The sequence below is a fragment of the Sciurus vulgaris genome (assembly GCF_902686455.1).
Source record: "Sciurus vulgaris genome assembly, chromosome: 16".
Lineage (NCBI taxonomy): Eukaryota > Metazoa > Chordata > Mammalia > Rodentia > Sciuridae > Sciurus > Sciurus vulgaris.
In genome coordinates, this window is record NC_136477.1 from 64,634,928 (window position 1) to 64,649,270 (window position 14,343).

General features: G+C 35.4%; 1 long non-coding RNA gene and 1 pseudogene across 2 annotated transcripts in view; one reads left to right on the forward strand and one right to left on the reverse strand.

The window, feature by feature from the left end:
• The window catches only part of LOC306646648, a 47,966-nt gene extending 37,460 nt beyond the window's left edge, over positions 1–10,506 (reverse strand). Inside the window, exon 1 of the long non-coding RNA XR_013759923.1 lies at positions 10,163–10,506. This is a non-coding gene — a long non-coding RNA (uncharacterized lncRNA). The remainder of the gene's footprint in view (positions 1–10,162) is intronic.
• Positions 1–14,343, forward strand: part of LOC306647158 (flavin-containing monooxygenase 5-like) — a 636,328-nt pseudogene that overhangs the window by 212,254 nt on the left and 409,731 nt on the right. The gene's annotated exons all lie outside the window — the stretch shown is intronic.

Genomic DNA, 14,343 nt, shown 5'->3' on the forward strand with positions numbered 1-14,343 from the left:
GTGGGTCAAGTGGCATGTGCCACCCGATTTTGTATATAGGCTATTACAGGAACACAGTCACAGCCATTGGTTTACATAGAATCTGTGGTTGCTTGCACACAACAGCATGGGTGAATAGATGAAACAGACCATATGGCTCACAAAGAGGAAATATTTACTATTTGGCTTTGTATATATTTAAAAAAAAAACTCTGACAACCTACGATATAACCTATACTGCACCTCCATAAAAGTATCTCAAGTCAATAGGAGAAAAATAAAATCCATTTATTTTCACCCCAAATCTATAGACATCAACCTAATTCCCTCTAGAAACCTGTTATTCAAAGCTATTTTATTTCCAAAATCTATCAGCTAATACTTACCTAGACCTACATGATTATACAAATATCTCCTGTATTTACTGTACTCCCATGAAAATAAACTAGATTCAGGTCTTCATAACCAATCCTCTAGGTTATTGAATCAGTCTTTTTATTAGTATTCACTTCCTTCAACAAAGAGGTACCCAATAATAGATTATCATACTAAAACATAGGTCATATTGAAAGAATGGACATTTTTTTAAGCTGTCTGTTTTATCTCAACTCCCTAATGTTTCCCTCCCAGTAATGGGAACAAAGCCCTTAAAGCTGTTCTCTGTTCCCAAACAGAGAGTAAAAGAGTAAATTGAGCCTGATAGCCAGATAGTGCTCAAACAGTAGGATTACCAGAAACTATTGACCAGAATCTACAGCCTGTTGTAAAACATTGTGAAACATGTTGTCAGCAAACCCAGACCCCCTTTGAAATTTCCTGGCAGCTTTGTTCCCCCTTTTCCCCCTTTCATGTGTGACCCCTCCCGATGTGTGGTTTCTGCCTTTATAAACCTACAAGATTTTCTGCTAGGGACTCGACTCCTGGAGTTGGGTCCCAGCGCGCTGGAATAAACACCGGAATAAACACCTCTTGCGGTTTGCATCAAGTGACGCCTCCTGCGGTTGATTGGGGTTGCCGTCCATCCATGGGACAGAGTTGGGGTTTCCTTTTTGGGGGCCTTACAATATTTTGCATACTTATTAAAAATGTTCCAAAATTTGTGACAGAATGTAACTTGAAACACTAAATGCATTCAATTTATAAAAAAATGACAGAAGAAAATGTAAGTATTTAAATTTTGCAAATAAAGAACTTCTTAATATAAACAGAGCTCTTTAGATTCATCTTCCAGTAACACTGCCCCATTTTTCTCTCCATCCCCCTGCAAAATAAAGAAAACTCTCACCACTCTTTAGCTTCCAAACCCACAAATTTTTCCGAAGACCCAGGAGCACCTGATTGTTCAAACTGGTTTTCCTTTGCCTGTTTGTCACCTCACTAGTAATCTAACATGCTCATTAAGAACCAATGAGCAGCACACACAGAACTGATGAAAGTTAATCAAGCACAAAGACAACCATAACTGCAGCCCACAGTGAGCTTACAGCCTGACAGGACAGGAAGTGAATAGTAAACACTCACACAAATAAAAAACTTGATTAGAATCACAAACCAGTGCTGTGAATGACAAACAGCACTGTGAGATGGAACTACAATATCAATCCTGATCTAAAGTCACAGAAGTCACTTCACAAAAACAGTCATGACACCTAAGAAATGAGTGTGTCTGGTGACAGTAAGTGAATAGGCTTTCTTCAGGAAGTCTGTTCTGATTGCTCCAAGCTAAACCAACAGATTTTATCATGCCTAAGAGTTGGAATATAATCATTAAATGTAGTACTATACGGTTAGTGAAGATGGACATTATAAAACAAATTTAACACCATAAAATATATTGTATGGACTGTAATCTGTATATGTATTTTCATAAACATTGTTAATAAAACATAAATTTTGAAAGGATAAAAGAAAATATACCCAAATTCTACCATGAACTTAGTAGGGTAGTGTTTAGGGGGTAATTTTTCTTTTGATCATTTTTTAAATTTTTGATGACAATTATTTTAGAATGAACAAATCATGGCAGTTTAAGTAGTTAAATCAATTTTAATTAAACACATACCTTATAGGAATTTTACTATTACACACATAATACTCTACAATACAGAGTAATTCATTACACACCGATGTTTTATGTACAACTGCAAGCCTTTCAATCAAACTTGGAAATCCTATACTACCATTTACTATAATTTTTAAAATTAAATATTATTTGTATCTTGAGATTTCCCTACTCAATTCAATATTTTATTTGCTTCTATAAGGTCTTTGTATACTTTATTTTCTTTGTTATATACAGTCAAACCTTTATAAAAGGAAACTTGTCAATAAGGCCTTAAAGTTCATTTTTTGTTTTTATTTATTTATGTATTTATTTATTTTTTTGGTGGTGCTGGGAATTGAACCCATGGCCTTGTGCTTGCAAGGCAAGCACTTTGCCAACTGAGCAATGTGTGGTTTCTGCCTTTATAAACCTACAAGATTTTCTGCTAGGGACTCGGGTCCCAGCACGCTGGAATAAACACCTCTTGCGGTTTGCATCAAGTGACGCCTCCTGCGGTTGATTGGGGTTGCCGTCCATCCATGGGACAGAGTTGGGGTTTCCTTTTTGGGGGGCCTTACATAAGAAACCCACGAAAACCACGCTGGACACAGAAATTGACATAAGAGGGTTTATTAAGCAAACAAAGTATCTCTCTGCAGGGTAAGAGAGAAACTGAGAGAAAAAGAGAAAGGGAGTGTGCAAGAGGGAGTGTGAAAAGTGAGGAGGAGAGAGAAAGAAAGTGAGTAGGACAGAGAAAGCATGAGAAAAGATCGTGGGGAAACTATCCTTAAGCAGTTGAATTCTGCGAGGATAACGGGACCAATAAATAACGAAGAAGGATACTTGCAAGCTGATGAACGAATAGGATGTTCACAGATTGACAAGTAGTTGGGAGGCAGGGAAATGGCTGCAGTGGAATGGGGTGGGGAGAGCAGCTTTCAGACTGAGAAGCTAGGTTGTGAAGCAATGTAAAGGGGTAAAGGGCGGGGGAGCAGCTTTGTATTACAACCTGAATCTTGTAAAGGGAGAAAAGATAATTAACATAGAAAGAGCAGGCCAGGACTGGATGCAAAGTAGTCTCTTCAATGCCTAACCCAATGAAGGTCATGTTTTCAAGTCAGTCACTTCCAGTGAGAATTTTCCTAGGAGATAAACAATGGGTAGGAACTGAAAGTTAAAACAATCAAGACTACATGATGAAAACAAGGTAGGATCCCGAAAAGTATGATCTACATAGATCAATGTAACTGGTGGTGTAGAGCAAGAAAAACACAGCTAGAAAAGAAAATTGGACTTGACTAGAGATGGATACAAATGCTGGGCTGAAGTCCTTCTTTTTAAGCATTTAGTACGTACACATGAATGGAATATTATAAACATGAAACTTATAGTACTGATACATCTGAAGATCACTTTGATTACTGTCTTTGTAATATAAAGCTGCTCCCCTGCTACTGTTAGGGTCCAATATCGACTGATCCCCAGAGAGTCAAAGTGCACACACGGTAATACAAGACACACAATGAGGTTTTATTGCAAGCTTGAGCTTGGACTGCAATTAGCCTCTCAGACCATTGCAATGACTGAGTGGGGAGTGGCCCTGAGGGGCAAAAAAGGCCTCTATTTAAGAGATTTCCAAGCATTCACACACAAAGACCTGTACATTATTGGTTAACATTTGAATAGCTAAACATTAGTCCTCCTCTGGTTGGGTCCAGCCAATCTATTTGATTCTCATTGGGTCCTGCCAGAACTGAAGGGTCCTAGAGGAAGAAGGGAAGAGGGAAGTGGTGAACTATGCAGGAGATGAGTCGGGGCTAGGCCGCCTGTCCTAGATAGATAAGATTCCCAGGCAGCTCTACATTTCTCAGACAAATATGTCTTCACAACCTTGATAAGCACAGGGGCCAGCAGTCCTGTTTGTCCTATATTGGCTCTTGAGGGTGCAGTTGCAACTGCCTGCATCCTGGTGATTAAGACAGTTAGCTGCACAGATATCAGCTTGTTCTGAACAATACTTATGCTGCATTCATTTCCCCACCTACCAACTTCTTTTCACTCCCCCCACCTTTCAGCTGCAGCCATTTCCCCACCTCCCAACTACTTGTCGGTCTGTGAATATCCTAGCTAGCTATTGGTTCATCAGTCAGCTTGCAAGTATCCTTCTCCATTATTGGTCCCCTGTTAGCCCAGCAGAATTCAACTTTTTAAGAATAGCTTCCCTGCCATCTTTTCTCATGCTTTCTCTATTCTACTCACTTTCTTTTTCTCTCCTTCTCGCTTTTCACACTCTCTCTTGCATGCACCCTTTCTCTTTTTCTCTCATTTTTTCCCTTACCCTGCAGAGGGACACTTTGTTTGCTTAATAAACCCTCTTCTGTCAATTCCCATGTCTGCCATGGTTCTTGGGTTCTTACAGTCTTAAAATGAGAAGGAATATTATAAGAATGGCAAAGAATTTGGAAATGACTTTTTTAGAAATGTTTGAAGAAAGTAAGTAATAAATGAAACAGCTATCACAGCTTTCAAATGTGTAAAGGTCCAAAATAAGACAAAATAGGAGATGTAACTTCTCTGCACAGGACCTGATACCAGGGTCATTTCCCTAACAATACATAATGGCCACTGTTGTGCCCAGCGGCTCGAGACCCCACAAAGACCACCAGAGACCACGATCAATGCAAGCAACAAAGAGTCATTTATTAGCAAGCGCAAGCCTGGTCCTCCACGCACTCGGTAATCGGTGACGCAAAGAGGCCCTGAGACCTTGTTCAGCAGGATTTTTATAACGAAAGGCAAGCAGTTTTACAGTGCTCTTTTTAATTGGCTAACATATAAAATTGTATACAAATCATGTTATTTTAAGTTCTGGGTCACCCTGACCTTCGAGAAGAGGGTTATCATTATCTTTAAGTTTGCTACTGTGACAGCAAAGTTTGCTTTTGGGTCAGCCACCTGGCCTTTACAGATAAGATAAGAGACAAAAATTCTTTGCAGCTTTTATGAGGGGTTGAGGGCAGTTTGGGAAGAGCCTCATATTTGTATTTACACAGGTGCGGGCTCTTTCTGTCTTTACACCACCAGGGTACTCCCTCCAATTTACTCTCATGCCTTTCCCTTCCTCTTTTGCTCCAGTGCCCAGCAGAGCAGAAGGGAAATTAACATAACTTGCAAAATCAAATACATGTAAATTCTTGACTTTCAACTCCTTCTTAATGACGTGACCTTGAAAGTCAGATTTTTAACTTCTTTAAATCTCAGCCTGTTTGCACTGAAATGGGCAAAGGCATAAATGATACATTGCAAAGACTAGGCAAGTCTTTAGGCTTGGCAGACACTTATTTCTCCTTTATCACTGAGTCAGCTCCTTTCTCTCCAATCATCTGCTTCCAAAAGATGTTCTGGCCTTCTTAAAACCCTATTGCACCCAGATGAGGTGGCACACACTTGTAATCTCAGCAGCTTAGGAGACTGCGGCAGGAGGATCCTTAGTTCAAAGCTGGCCTTAGCAAAAGCAAGGTGCTAAGCAACTCAGTGAGATCCTGGAGATGTGGCTCATTGGTCAAAAGCCCCTGAGTACAATCCTCAGTACCCCCACCAAAAAAAAAAAATCCTGATTACAACCAAGAATAATGAGATATTATATTGTATTGCAGGTTAAATGTCTGCATCAAGAACACATTCACAAGCCAAGCACAGTGGTACACACCTAAAAGTCCAGCAGTTTAGGAGGCTGAGGCAGGAGGATTACAAGTTTGAGGCCAGCCTCAAAAAACTTAGCTTGGCCCTCAGTAACTTAGCAAAATTAATTCCCAAAAAAGTTAAAAATAAAAAAGGTCTGGAGATGTGGTTTGTGGTTAAGTGCCCCTGGGTTAATACCTGGTACCAAAAAAAAGAAAAAAAATATATATATATATATATATATAGATATATATATATATATATAAACAAGTTTCTTTAAAATTCTAATTGAGAGATTCATAAGTGGCAGAGGATGATCAAATCAAGTGGTCATCTGTGTTTTCTGCACTCAATTATCTTACTGAGTAAACAAGATGTAAAAAAAATGAAAAAAAAAATCAGTGCCTACTCAAATTAGGACAACCTGGCATATATGCCATTCTCTTTCATACATACAAACATTCTTTATATATTCATAAACCTGTATGTATGCATGTACACATATATATACGTAAACATATGGTAAATTCTATTATACAAATATTGTTTCAAGGCTGAAGAGACAACAAATTACAGTTTTAAAGGTTGTGGTACTGAAAATATTAAAGTATGAAATCAAAATATGAATAATTGTTTAAAAAGTTATTTATTTTCTACAGATACATTAGATTTGAGATGAATTTTAAAAACTCAGGAAATTAAAAAAATATTCAGAAAGAGCAGAAATTTAAAATAGAATAGTTTTGAAATAGAAAGCTCTAAAAACTAATGCCTCTCATTGAAAAGAAAACACAAACCTGGAGAATTGAGAGTTCAAATCTAGTCTGAGTAAAAGTGAGGTGGTAAGCAACTTAATGAGACTCTGTCTGTAAATAAAATACAAAATAGGGGTGGGGATGTAGCTCAGTGACCAACTTACCCTGAGTTCAATTCTCACTTTGTTTTGTTTTGTTCTATGAATAGTAAATAATTTGCTAACTAGAGTTTAGTACCATTGCCTTAATTTATAACAGTTTTACACACCACTGCTTTCCACTATCAGTGGAAGACATCAATAGAACCAAAAAGACAAATAATAATGAAGATCCCCTGAAAGGGTCTCAAAGATGCTCTGGAGGTTCATCATGAGAACCAATGTCACAGAGCCAACCCATGTCATAAAAGACAATAAGATATTTCAATTTGGGGCTGGGGTTGTGGCTCAGTAGTAGTGTACTTGCCTAGCATGCATGAGGCCTTAGGTCTGATTATCAGCACCACATAAAAATAATATGTATATGATTTTTTAAAAAAAATATTTGAATTTAAATGGAGAAACACTCATCTACAATTTGACTTAAATCTAAATCTAATCATTTTTATATGTAAAATCTAGATCCATGCCATCTTTGTGCAATAGAGTCTGAGATACACACTCATCAAATAATTTGAAGTACTGTTGTCTAAAACCAAAGAAAAGAGTAAATATACACTTACAATGTTACATCAAAACAATTCTTGTTAAATGTAATTTTAATTTCAACAATTAATATAGTTTAAACAGGTGACAAATTGACATCACATTCCATCTAGTGATTTCAAAAAATATATTAAAATAATATTTTAGGAAATAAACAATGCTTTAAAGATAACTTTTGTATAAAAACTTCAATTTGACACATGAAAAATAGCTACCATTCATTGTTTTTTCTTTCTTTTGTGTGTGTGTCTGTGTGTGTGTGTCTGTGTGTGTGTGTGTGTGTGTGTGTGTGTGTGTGTGTGTGTGGTGCTGGGAATTAAACCCAGGGCCTTGTGCATGCAAAACAAACATTCTACTGACTTACCTATATCCCTAGCTCCCATTCACTCACTTTATCAATACAAACCAAGAAAAAATATTTACTAAAAAAGTTTAATGAGAAGTTCTTAAAACAATATTGCACATTGCTTTCAGAATGTTTATGCAATCAAGTTAAAAACTGATACTCTAGGAGCTGAGGATGTGGCTTAATGGTAGAGCATTTACTCATTCAGCATGCCTGAGGCCCTTGGTTAGATCTTTAGCACAACAAACACAAATAAATAAAACTAATACTGTAAATGATATGTAATACCAAATTAGTATTTCTCACTCAGAAGAAAACTAGAAACATTTAATAGAATAACAATGTACAAAAGTTAAATTTTAACTGAAATCCCCAAACAGGATCCATGTTTTCTCTAAGGTTAAAAGTAGTCCATCTATATTTGTAATAGCCTAAAAACATTCCCTAAGAATCTAGCCAACAAACCAATACATACAAAAAGAATTGTAAACAAAATAAAATTAAATGATGGAGTAGGCAGTATTGTAAAAAGGTTCAGAACTACATCCCCAATCACCCCTAAAAATTATTTCTTTCCTCAAGGATTTTATAGTGTGATTTTTTTCCTCCAAACCCTCTCCACCACATGTGATGGCCACTCTGGACACATGGGCTCACTTGCGCTATGAACTCTGACTTACAGTCCTTGATATATTTACATTACACCCAATAAGCTCTTATTCTGAATAAAATTTACTATAGCTGCATATTAACAGACTAGAAATCATTAATTTTCACATGGCCAAGTATTCACAGAATGTTCCTGGGTACAAACTAATGCCAGAATCCTTCACCTCAAATTTTCAAATTCCTTCAAAGACATTAAATAATGTCAAGCCCTAATATTTTAGACTTTAGAGCCTCTTTTATAGTTAGGTACACACATTTCACACACCTATATATATATCAAGCATATTTGAAATTTTATGTGGTATATTTTCTACTCAATGACATACTAATAATTTAAAAGGAAAATGCTTTTGCTTTAATGCAGCAAGATATTTTGTTATATTTTAAATTATAATGTTAGAAAACTTTTTCTCAATTCTACAATGCTTAGCTATGAGTTTATTAATGATGTGGCTCAAATTCCATGCAAAAACTCTTTCAATAGGCAAAAACATCCAAGAATAATGTGTCTCTGGATCCCAGAAATGTACGTCTACAAAAATAATCTCTATGAGCAATATTAGTTCAAATGAATACCTGTAGGGGAAAAATACATTATATGAATCAATATTATGACAGAAATAAAAGTTATTTTTAGCCCAAATAAAATATCAAGTCAATTTCATAATTAAAAGATTTTTATTGGTGAAATAACACATTAGAATATAACTTCCTCTGACCTTATAAAATAGTCATTTGAATCAGCAAAAGTTGCTGAAGAATAGAAATAAAATATACCTACGCTTTGGTTTCCTTAACTGTGTTCCACACCAGGTTGTAAACATCAGATGCTTCAGTAAGTTGATTAGGGAACACATGGACTTATTTATGGTTAACACCAAACAACTCTAATAGTATAATACAGAATTTACTCTGAAAGACTTTGAGAAACAATTGTCTCTCTTACCCTAATACAGGTAATTAAAACTGAGTTCAGGGGAATATCTCTGGAAATGGCAACTTGCCCTGACACTTTTTTGCTTCCCCTTTATAACCAACAACAACCAATTTGCCTTTTTTAAGTGAAAATGTTGCTGGGGAAAATGTAGCAGGCAGCTGGTTGTTAACACTATATTGAGTTCTAAGGGTGCCCTTACTGACAGAGCTGGTGGCAGGTATTATCTACCATGGAGAGGAACAGGAACCTGGTGGATCTCAGGAAGAGTGCAGACCTACAGATTGAACAAGGAGACTATATAAGTATGAACCCAATATGCAGGAAGGAGAGTCAATGGGTGGACACTACCAAATTCCTAGTGCTAGAAGCAAAGCAGTGGCTGGGAGGTATGTGCCTCACATTAAAAAGTACAGATGGACACATGTATAAAAAGCTGATCTAACAGAATCCATTTGTTGATTGTGATATCAATTTACATATGTGTGTATTCACAAAAATGCAAAGAACTAATAAATTGCATTTTTCTGAAACAAAAAGTTTGAGTTCACATTCTTTATGGAGTTAACTAGTTTATGGTGAGAAGTCAGTATTTTTGAATTTAGCAGTACTTTTATGTGTGTTTTGACCAGACCTCAGGAAAAAAGAATATTCAAGCTCAGCTCTAATATCTTCAAGGCAATGGGAGAACTCAAACAAATATTTTTTTTCTTATAGTTATCAAAGGCTTTAAGTTGGATATCCAGGCATCATTCATAATATGCTTTAACCTCTAGAGATATTAAATAACAGTTATGATGAATGATTTATAATGATGCAAAAATCAATGAAGAAACCATAAATAATAACAACCATTCAACACAATTTATAGCATTTAAACATATAAAGTGATAAATGATACTCAAATCTCATCAGCTAATTTGAAAAAAAGATTTTTGTACTCAAGTCTTTTCTCACAGATAAATTATTCTTGAGGGCCATATATCTAAATTTGCCACACTCAAGTACTTTTCTAATTTAAGTATAATAAGGAGACTACAGGGCACTTACTGGCAATATTTCTTTCAATCCACAATGCATAAATTTATTTCTGATACAAAGCCTGATGTCCAAATCATCAGGAGATATAATAAGGGCATTTATGGGCTGCATTCAAGATACCTACAACAGACATACAGTGAGACTCAGACTTGGTTTCTAATATTTGAGAAAAAGCAACAAAATGGAAAGATCATGGTTTTGTTACAAGTATATCAAATATTTTCTCTCACAGAGGAGTCTATTCATATGATAATTTGTACATAAAATATTTTAGTCAATTATATATATTTAAAGGAAATAGACAGTTGAAACTCAGTGGTACAGCACTTGCCTAGCATGTGTGAGGCAGTGGGTTCAATTCTAAGTACCACATATAAATAAATTAATTAAATAAAGGTCTGCAACACATAAAAAAATTTTAAACAAATAGAGTTTCAGTAGTTCCTCTTTCTCACTTATTTGAAATTGTTGAGGAAAAAGAAAGATGGAGAGATATTAATCACTGGTATCTCTCCACAAAAAAATTCACTAATAACCAAAAGGTAAGATCTTTTGGTTATTAGTCCAACACCATTCCATACACATCCAACAGAACATGGACACATTCTAGCTGAAAACTACAAATATGTTATAAGTGTATGGATAGCATCTAAACTAGAACAAAGGAAATTAATTTTCCTTTCATCAAAAGAAACACAAATTCTCAAAGACCACAAGGTTACTGATTTTGCTTAACATGGTCATTATAACCAAAAACAATATAATGAGCATTACTTAATTCATTTCTCAAGATCTATCAAAAAATGGTTTTTACAGTTTGGCAAAAATTCAACATTACTGTGTTTTTATTAACAGAAAATAAATTATTCAGCTCATTAAACCCTTAAATATACAGCTTAAATGATAATAAAAAAAATTACAAAATTTATCAGTTTAGGTTTAATACCGAGCTTTCAACATCTCTATTTTTTTATGAGTGGCTGAAATATCATTTATTATCAAAAATTCATATAATAGAGGCAAGAAATTCTCTCTAGAGAAGGAAAGCATTCATTGTTGTTGTTGATAATGTTATTTTTCTATATATACATTTTACTCAAAGTCTAACAAGAACTACTGGACTACTGATCAATATATTTAATCTTATGCTTTTCCCTAAGCCATTTTCTGCATCCTTTAAGGCATGGTTTGGATCAATTTAAAATGAACTTTTTGGATTAAAATACCCAAGGGGCTGGGGAGATAGCTCAGTCAGTAGAGTGCATGCCTTGCAAGCACAAGGCCCTGGGTTTGATCCCCAGCACTGCAAATAATAATAATAATAATAATAATAATAATAATAATAATAATAATAATATAATAAAATACCAACAGACATCTCAGTTCCTGCTGGTTGAAACCTATAGTGATTGTTATATTTGATATCCAAGGACCAAAATCTGACCAGCAGGTCTCTACTGTCACACCTAAAGACTGTAGGTGTGGGAAATGCACAAGACACAGAAGGAAAAAGAAAACATACATTAAAAAATTTAAAACCGTATACTTTCTGGTACATATTCACTCAGCAATAACCAGTTCATGTCAATAAGTCATGTTTAAAATGTTTTCTTTCTACTTTCTTGCCAGCCATTACTCAGCATCAAAAATGTTTTTTTTATCAATTAACACTATGTAATTTTTAAAGATCTCAAGGGGGGAGTGTGTGTGTGTGTGTGTGTGTGTGTGTGTGTGTGTGTGTGTGTGTGTTGTATATACATTTACAAACACATTTCTCTCCATTCAGAGAAGCAAGATCAGTGTCAGTCACCAAAGTTTTAGAAAAATGTAAATTAGGTAGCACAGAGAAAGAAGCAAAAAGAAGCAACATTAACTTTAGTAGAAAATATCACCTAAACTGAAAGAAGAAATAAGTAAAATTGAAAAGGAAAGAAAGAATAATTCAAATTATTTTCAGGGAATATTAGAAAAGATCATTTATCAGAGAAAGAAAAGTGGGAAACGAATGCTGAAATAATGTGTTTAAATCTATAAATTGTTTTCCCAGTTCTAATGCCTATTTACCATTAACATGGCCTACAACTGTCCTTTGATTTATATCATGCAAATAAATGTTTATGAATATATACACAGATGATCCAAAACATACTGATTTTCCTTACAGATTAAAAATCTTATAATCAAGGTAAAGATAAAGGAGTTACTTCTGGATACACAGACCTGTGATCTCACATATATTGAGATATATGGACTTGAGTTATCACATGATTTCACACCAATTCAGTGTAGCAGCAGATATCAATTTAGAATCTATGCCATATCAATTCTCTTAGACACCAAAAAGGGTTCAGAATCTGCAAAAGGAAGTAGGATAAACTGTACAACTGCAGATGCACAGCAATCATGGTAAAATATATTTATGCACTACAAGAGGTATGTCTGGGATACCATGGGAATCAGAGGTACTAAAGAATGAAAACCACTTTAAAAAGTACTAAATCAATGATTAATTGGAATGTGCCTGATGAAGGAATGGACAAAATATTTCAAACAGAGTAATAAATATGTTCAAAGATGAACAATTTTGTTGAATTAATTAAAAGTAATTTAAATTTCAGGAATCCTTTGAGCAGGGAGATCTGATGAGGGAATCAAGAGAGATGATATTGGACAGGAAGACAGTGAAAAGATCAGACATGTCTATTGTGTACCAAATCACAAAATTCAGATTCAAGTAGAAATAATGAACATCACAAGGATATTATAAAAAGCAGAGACAACAATAGACAATAGAGTCAGATTAAGAAGTTGTTATAGAAGTAACTGTTGAACAATGTGAGAAGGACTTCAATAACATTTGAAACAAAATAAGAAAACTTGAGATGGAAGAACAGAGGTTACAAGAGGCCTCCCACCTTTGTTGTTCAAACACACAGAAAATGTACCAAAACAGAGATACAAAATGCAAGGAAGCCAACAGGTTTTACAGGAAGAATAGGATAAATCCTGCTGTTAAAATTGAAACTGGGGCTGGGGAGATAGCTCAGTCAGTAGAGTGCTTGTCTTGCAAGCACAAGGCCCTGGGTTCAATCCCCAGCACCACAAATAAATAAATAAATAAAAATAAAAATAAAATTGAAACTGAGATGTACATTAGGAATCAGCCATTCATTAAAAAAGAAGTTTGTCAACTGAGTATAATAATAAAAATACTAATAGAAACTCAAGAAATAGTAAGGCCTGGGAATATAGTTTAGTTCATAGAGTGCTTGCCTCTCAAGCACAAGGCCTTGTGTTCAGTCCCCAGCACCACAAAATAATGTGAATAAGTTATTCATCATAAAGACACAATCACCATGCTTATAGAATATGGCCTCTATTAACTTGTACTATGCTACAGAAGTGATTTCAATGATATGACAAAAGTCACCTTCTTCCAGAGTTAGACACAGTTTACTGTCTAGTGCTTTATTCAGAACTATGACTTTAAATCATTGATTTCTGACCTTTTCTGGACAAACAAGTTAAGCCACAAAGTTCAAGGAACATAATCACATTCAATGCTTAAACCCAACCATAAGCCAATCCAGGTTGCTCCAAGGACACCAGATCAGATGCTTTCTACATGGTTAGGCTACGGAATTTAAAAAGTAGTCTCAAGAACAGAAAAAGCAAGTTTTCAGTGGTCATTGTGGCACACACCTGTAATCCCAGTGATCTAGGAGGCTGAGGCAAGAGGATATGGAGTTCAAAGCCAGTCTCAGCAAAAGTGAGGCACTAAGCAACTCAGTGAGACCCTGTCTCTTAATAAAACACGAAACAGAAGTGGGGATGTGACTCAGTGGTCAAGTGTCCCTGACTTCAATCGCCAGTACCCAACCCCCCAAAAAAGCAACTTGTCTTTAGAAAGTTTATTCTTGGCTCAACATGTTCATCCTGAATGTAGTTGGATGATTTTAAAAGTTAAATAATGGCTACTGGGCCTTGCATATTTCTGCATGTATTTCAGAAGAGGCATTGATGGGTTTTGTTCTAGTTTTATGTATAGTAATCAACCTCAGATGATATAAACAGCATTCTTCCTCGGCAGCAAAGGGCAGACAAGCTCTGGTCCAATATAATAAAGATCATGTCACTCTTTGGCAAAGGTTCAGCATGCTTACTGCTCATTCTAAAACGTTCTGTAAGCT